General features: G+C 47.8%; 1 pseudogene; it reads left to right on the forward strand.

The window, feature by feature from the left end:
- Positions 1-6,255, forward strand: part of LOC123075391 (laccase-19-like) — a 12,659-nt pseudogene extending 6,404 nt beyond the window's left edge.
- The last annotated feature ends 1,096 nt before the right edge of the window (positions 6,256-7,351 follow it).

A 7,351-nucleotide genomic window follows, 5' to 3' on the forward strand; every position in this document is an offset into this window, starting at 1 on the left:
CTTCTGCGGGCCTGAATCCTGGCCCATTGATGGGTTTCTAGTCGTATTCAGGCCGTGGTGGCCCAGTAGGTGGCATATTTTTTATTTTTTGCCTGTTTTTTGTTTTCTTTTTTGCTTTATTTATTTTGTTTTGTTTCTACTTACAACAAAAAACTTATTTATTTTATTTTATTTTGTTTCTAATTACTTATTTATTTTACTTTATGATAATTATTTTTGCTATTAAAGTTTCTAACAAAAAAAGTTCATTATGAAAATTCTTTTAGCTTTATTTTTACTTATCTATTTTGTTTGTACTTTATGATAATTATTTTTACTTATTTATTTTGTTTGTACTTATATATTTTGAAAAATCTTAAAAATACAATTATATATCAAAAAAATCAGAAAAATAAAACTAATTCATTTTAAAATCCCTTGAAGGTTTGACAAAAGGTTTGATACATCATTCAGTTCATCGACCAAATACAAAGTTTGGTACAATAAATTATTACACATCAATTCTTCCCTTGTGTCCCTGCTTGCTTACGATTGTGCCGTATTCATGGAGCATCCTCATCATTTAACTTAATGCTTGGGTCAGTGTTCACTTTGAAGGGCGGAATTTCACCAAACATATTATAATCTTCTGACATGTCTGTCTTGTCCTCCACTCCCACGATGTTTCTTTTCCCTGAAAGAACAATGTGGCGCTTTGGATCATCGCATGATGTACTGATCGTTTCCTTATCTTTCCGTTTCCTCCGTTTGCTACTCATGTCCTTCAAATAAAAAACCTGAGCGACATCTTTGGCAAGGACGAATGGTTCGTCAAGGTAACCAAGATTGTTGAAATCCACCATTGTCATTCCGTATTGCTCGTCCACCTTTACCCCACCTCCTGTTAGCTTGAACCATTTGCACCGGAACAAAGGGACCTTAAAGGAGGGTCCATAGTCAAGTTCCCATATCTCCTCTATGTAACCATAATATGTGACCTTTCGCCCATTCTCGGTTGCTGCATCAAAGCGGACACCACTGTTTTGGTTGGTGCTCTTTTTATCTTGGGCGATGGTGTAAAATGTATTCCCATTTATCTCGTACCCTTGGAAAATCATTATAGTCGAAGATGGTTTCTTGGCCAACATGTACAGCTGATCTCCAACATCATTGTCATTCATTAAATGTTTTCGTAACCAACTGCCGAAAGTCTCCATGTGGGCCTTTCTAATCCAGGATTCAGGCTTCCCCGGGTTGTCCGAGCGTAAAATATTCTTGTGTTGCTCGAAGTACGGAGCCACAAAGCTGGAATTTTGCAGAACTGTGTGGTGTGCTTCAGTCATAGAATGACCGTCCATACATATCGTGGATTTCCTTCCGATCTTGCCTTTTCCACTTAGTCTCCCCTCGTGCCGCGATTGAGGAATACCAATCGGCTTAAGGTCAGGAACATAGTCAATACAGAACTCAATTACCTCCTCATTTCCATAGCCCTTGACGATGCTTCCTTCTGGCCTAGCACGGTTACGAACATATTTCTTTAATACTCCCATGAACCTCTCAAAGGGGAACATATTGTGTAGAAATACAGGACCGAGAATGGAAATCTCTTCGACTAGGTGGAGCAGGAGGTGCGTCATAATATCGAAGAAGGGTGGTGGGAACACCAACTCGAAACTGACAAGGCATTGGACCACATCGTTCTGTAACCGTGGTAGATCTTCTGGATTGATTACCTTCTGAGAGATTGCATTGAGGAATGCACATAGCTTCACAATGGCTACTCGAACATTTTCCGGTAGGAGCCCCCTCAAAGCAATCGGAAGCAATTGCGTCATAATCACGTGGCAGTCGTGAGACTTCAGGTTTTGGAACTTTTTCTCCGCCATGTTTATTATTCCCTTTATATTCGACGAGAAGCCAGACGGAACCTTCATACTGCTCAGGCATTCAAAAAAAATGACCTTCTCTTCTTTGGTAAGAGCGTAGCTGGCACGACCTTGAAACCATTCCGGATGCCGGTCATCTGGGTCTTTCAAAAGTTGCTGGTCCTGCCGTGCTTCCTTTGTATCATTTGTCTTCCCATACACGCCCAAGAAGCTTAGCAGGTTCACGCAAATATTCTTCGTAACATGCATCACGTGGATTGCAGAGCGGACATCTAGGACTTTCCAATATTCTAGCTCCCAAAATATAGATTTCTTCTTCCACATGGGTGCGTGCCCGTCAACTCCCCGCGGAACTGATTGTCCGCCAGGACCCTTTCCAAAGATGACTTTCAAATCCTTGACCATATCAAATATCTCAGCACCAGTACGTTCCGCAGGCTTTGGCCGGTGATCTGCCTTGCCGTTGAAATGCTTGCCTTTCTTTCTTACGTTATGATTTCGGGGAAGAAATCGACGATGACCCAGGTACACGTTCTTCTTACAATTAACCAAACGTACACTTTCAGTCCATGTAAGCAGTGCGTGCATGCATTGTATCCCTTATTTGTCTGTCCCGAAAGGTTACTGAGAGCAGGCCAATCGTTGATGGTTACAAAAAGCAACGCTCGTAGGTCAAATTCCTCTCCTTTGTGCTCATCCCAGACTAGTACACCAGGTCTGGCCCACAACTGTAAAAGTTCATCAACTAATGGCCTTAGGTACACATCGATGTCGTTCCCGGGTTGCTTTGGACCTTGGATGAGCACTGGCATCATAATGAACTTCCGCTTCATGCACAACCAAGGAGGAAGGTTGTAGATGCATAGAGTCACGGGCCAGGTGCTATGGCTGGAGCTCTGCTCGCCAAAAGGATTCATGCCATCAGTACTTAGACCAAATCTTATGTTCCTTGCGTCAGCTGCAAAATCTTTGAACACTCTGTCGATCTTTCTCCATTGCGTTCCATCAGCGGGGTGTCTCAACTCCCCGTCGGACTTACGGTCCTCTTTGTGCCATCGCAACGACTTGGCATGCTTTTTGTTCATGAACAGACGTTTCAACCGTGGTATTATAGGAGCATACCACATCACCTTGGCGGGAACCCTCTTCCTGGGTTTCTCGCCCTCAACATCGTCACCAGGGTCATCGCCTCTGATCTTATAACGCAATGCAGTGCATACAGGGCATTCATTCAAATTCTCGTATTCACCGCGGTAGAGGATACAGTCGTTAATGCATGCATGTATCTTCAGAACCTCTAAACTTAGAGGGCAGACAACCTTCTTTGCTTCGTACGTACTGGCGGGCAACTCGTTATTCTTCGGAAACATATTCTTCATCATTTTCAGCAAATTTTCAAATGATGAGTCACCTACACCTTCCTGTGCCTTCCATTTTAGCAAATCCAGTGTGCAGCCTAGCTTTTTCAGACTATTATCGCATCCTGGATACAACGACTTTTTGTGATCCTCTAACATGCGATCCAAATTCTCCCTATCCTTGTCAGTTTCGCAGCGTCTCCGTGCATCAGCAATGGTCCGACCAAGATCATCAGCGGGCTCATCATGTGCCTCTTCTTCACCTTCACCTAACCCTTCCCCACCTTCAGCATCATCCTCCATGAAAGTATCACCGAAATGATCATGATAGTTGTCATCGATATCATCCCCTTCTTCATCTTCTTCCATTCTAACCCCTCTTTCTCCATGCTTGGTCCAACAATTATAGCTTCGCATGAAACCGCGCCGAAGCAGGTGCATGTGAACCTCTCTTGAGGAGGAGTAACCCTTCTGATTCTTACAGACAGCACATGGACAGATAATAAAACCTCGCTGCTTGTTCGCATTTGCCACTACGAGGAAATCTTTCAAACCCGTAGTGAACTCGCCGGAGAGTCGGGGACCGTACATCCATTGCCGATTCATCTGCATTTGTTAAACTAACTAGCTAGAAATAATACAAATTAAACAATGAACTACACACACGCATATTTTATCAATGACACATGAAAGGTTCAAGTTGCTAACCGCGATCGCGGAGGAAAAATAAATGAGAAAGCTCAAGTGTGGCTCGGACACTTCATATCATGTTTGTTTCAGGCTCTCGGGCATTTCATCGAACACCTTGTGTGCATAGGAGGAACCAAAAGCAAACCCACCACCCCCTTCCGAAAATTGTGAAGTGAGCTGAGTGAAGTGAAGTGAGCTGAGTCCTATATATAGGGATGGGCCTTTAGTCCCGGTTGGCCTGGCCAACCGCGACTAAAGGCCTTCGGGGACCTTTAGTCCCGGTTGGCCAGGCCAACCGGGACTAAAGCCCCTCCCGTCCGCCAGCTGGATGGGCCTTTAGCCCCGGTTGGCCTGGCCAACCGCGACTGAAGGCCTTCGGGGACCTTTAGTCCCGGTTGGCCAGGCCAACCGGGACTAAAGCCTCTCCCGTCCGCCAGCTGTCGACCGAGCGCGCTGGGCCCAGATAGTTGATCGCGGGTCTCCTCCCGAACCGCGACTAAAGGCCCCTTTTGTCGCGGTTCGATTGTTTTGGGGACTAATGGGGGCGTATGGAAGCCTCTTTTTCTACTAGTGTAGCTATCAAGTTTTCTGTTGCACATCCGGCTTAAGCTTATCGTCTTGATTAGTTAACTGTTGACCAATCAGTTACGTATTTGATTAATGGTGATGTTCAGGTGCACGAGATGAACCAGACGCACTTGTGCAACACGACCAAGATTTACGTGGTGAACGGGCAGCTCCCCGGCCCCACCATCGACATCACCGACGGCGACACGGTTGTCGTCCACGTCGTCAACCGTCTCCCTCACGGGCTCACCATCCACTGGCACGGCGTCCGGCAGATGAGGAGCTGCTGGTCCGATGGCGCCGGCTTCGTCACCGAATGCCCCATACCTCCCGGCGGCGAGCACGTGTACCGCTTCAACGTTACCGGCCAGGTCGGCACGTTGTGGTGGCACGCACACGTTACCTGCCTCCGCGCCACCGTCGCTGGCGCCTTCATCATCCGTCCCAAGGGAGGGCGGTACCCGTTCCCGACTCCCGCCAAGGACGTGCCCATCATCATCGGCGAGTGGTGGGAGCTCGACCTCGTCGAGCTAGACAGGAGGATGCATGATGGTAACTTCGACGACAATCCGCTGTCGGCGACCATCAACGGTAAGCTCGGCGACCTAAGCAACTGCTCTGGCAAGCCGGAGGAGAGCTTCGTCCTCGACGTGGTGCGCGGGGACACATACCTGCTGCGGATTGTGAACACGGCGCTCTTCTCGGAGTACTACTTCAAGGTCGCTGGGCACACGTTCACGGTGGTGGGCGCCGACGGGTACTACCTGACGCCGTACAAGACGAACATGGTGACCGTCGCGCCAGGGGAGGCCATCGACGTGCTCATGGCCGCTGACGCCCCGCCAGCGCACTACCATATGGTGGCGCTCGCAAACCAGCCGCCGGAGCCTGACCCGCAGATCCCGGGGTTCATGTCCCGCGGCCTCGTTCGCTACGCCGGATCCTCCCATAACAACAACGGGCTGCCGGTGCCGACGCCGCTCATGCCCAGCCAGCACAACACCATGCCGTCCTACTACTTCCACAGCAACCTCACCGGCCTCGCCCACCCGGACCGCCACCGCGTTCCCATGCACGTCGACGAGCGCCTCTTCTTCACGCTCGGCCTCGGCTCCATCTGCCGTGGCACCAACAAGACTTGCGAGCGTGGGCGGAGTCCCCAGACCATCGTGGTGGCCACCATGAACAACGTGTCCTTCCGCCACCCGACCAACGCGTCGCTCCTCGAGAGGTACTACGACGGGCGGACAAGTGGCCTGTACACGGAGGACCTCCCCGACCATCCGCCGCACCCGTACAACTACACCGACCGCTCCCTCATCCCGCCGGGGCCGCTGGAGAAGGCGCTGGAGCCGACGTTCAAGGCGACCAAGCTACGGAGGTTCCGGTACAACACCTCGGTGGAGATCATGTTCCAGCGCACGGCGCTGCTGCAGAGCGACTCCAACCCCATGCACCTCCATGGCTACGACTTCTTGGTTCTCGCCACGGGGCTCGGCAACTACAATCCCAAGACGGACCCGAAGAAGTTCAATTACCACAACCCGCGGCTGAGGAACACTGTGCAGGTGCCCAGGACTGGCTGGGCCGCCGTGCGCTTCGTCACCGACAACCCCGGGATGTGGTACCTCCACTGCCACTTTGAGTTCCACATCATCATGGGCATGGCAACAGCGTTCATCGTGGAGAACGGGCCGACGCCGGAGACCAGCCTTCCCCCACCGCCGCCAGAATTCAAGAGATGTGGCGCCAATGGCCTCACTAAGCCATAGAGCTAATTAATCTGGGTAAGGACGTGCGCGCGGAAGTTGGGCCCTGAATTTATATAATTATTATTAGTGCAAAATAAAAACACTGAAGATGCAGGCAAGGATTTGCATGGATCCTTCATTGTATTGACGGATGATTCTTATTGTAAAAGTTGATATTATTTTTTAATTTATTTCTCCATTGTAGTGTGTGAACTGTTGGTTGGTCCAGTAGCTATAGGGTTCAGTTTAAACGAGAGGTATACGAACTGGCTGATATCATAAACAAAATCCTGTATTTAGATGATCCCTTTTTATTCGCATCAGATTAATGGTTGGAAACCACGTCAGAGTGTTGATAATAAGTGCGTCAAACCTCCCTAGATCGTTTGATCTAAATCCAATTGTCACAAATCATACTGCAAACCAAAAGGATAACTAAATACGGCTGATGTATATATATTTTGAATATATCACAAAATTAGACTAGTAAAATGGGAATCTTGATGCATTTTGACTCTTTTGGTTGGATCACAAAATTTGGTAGGGGTGTGAAGCAAGCAGCCACCACACCCGCACTTTGTGGGCCGCTGATCTGCCCATGTTTCACAAACATGGTCGTGTATAGAGGGTACTTTCCATCGCATAGCCCTCACCAAAACTCTGTAATGGATTCATAAATGGGAAAAGTGATATACCTCTAGAAGTGGGGTCCCATTGGTCGTTACACATATTTTTATAAGGACCCAATAAGTGGCACATGTGTGGCACGGACACATGGCAACTGCGAACGTTTTTTATAGCAAGTTTAGTGACATGAGGATGTCAACTTTAGTTGTCAAACATGGCAACTTTCTTTTGGATGGTAAGTTTCAGTTTTTTATGGGTTTGTTTTTTCTTTTTGGATGACAACTTTAGTTGTAAAAAACATTAGAACCGGATTGCTTCGTACCATGGCACTTATCATTTGGTTTTTGTAAACAGTGGATGTGAATTTTATGTGCTGAAATAGATTTTGTATGAAACTGAGGCAAATGATTTGTCCCATTCATTAAATAAGGAGTTGGACAAAAGTTACATGAACCCAATGCCAGGAACAAGCAAAAATACAATAACACTA

This window comes from Triticum aestivum, chromosome 3D, assembly GCF_018294505.1.
Source record: "Triticum aestivum cultivar Chinese Spring chromosome 3D, IWGSC CS RefSeq v2.1, whole genome shotgun sequence".
Lineage (NCBI taxonomy): Eukaryota > Viridiplantae > Streptophyta > Magnoliopsida > Poales > Poaceae > Triticum > Triticum aestivum.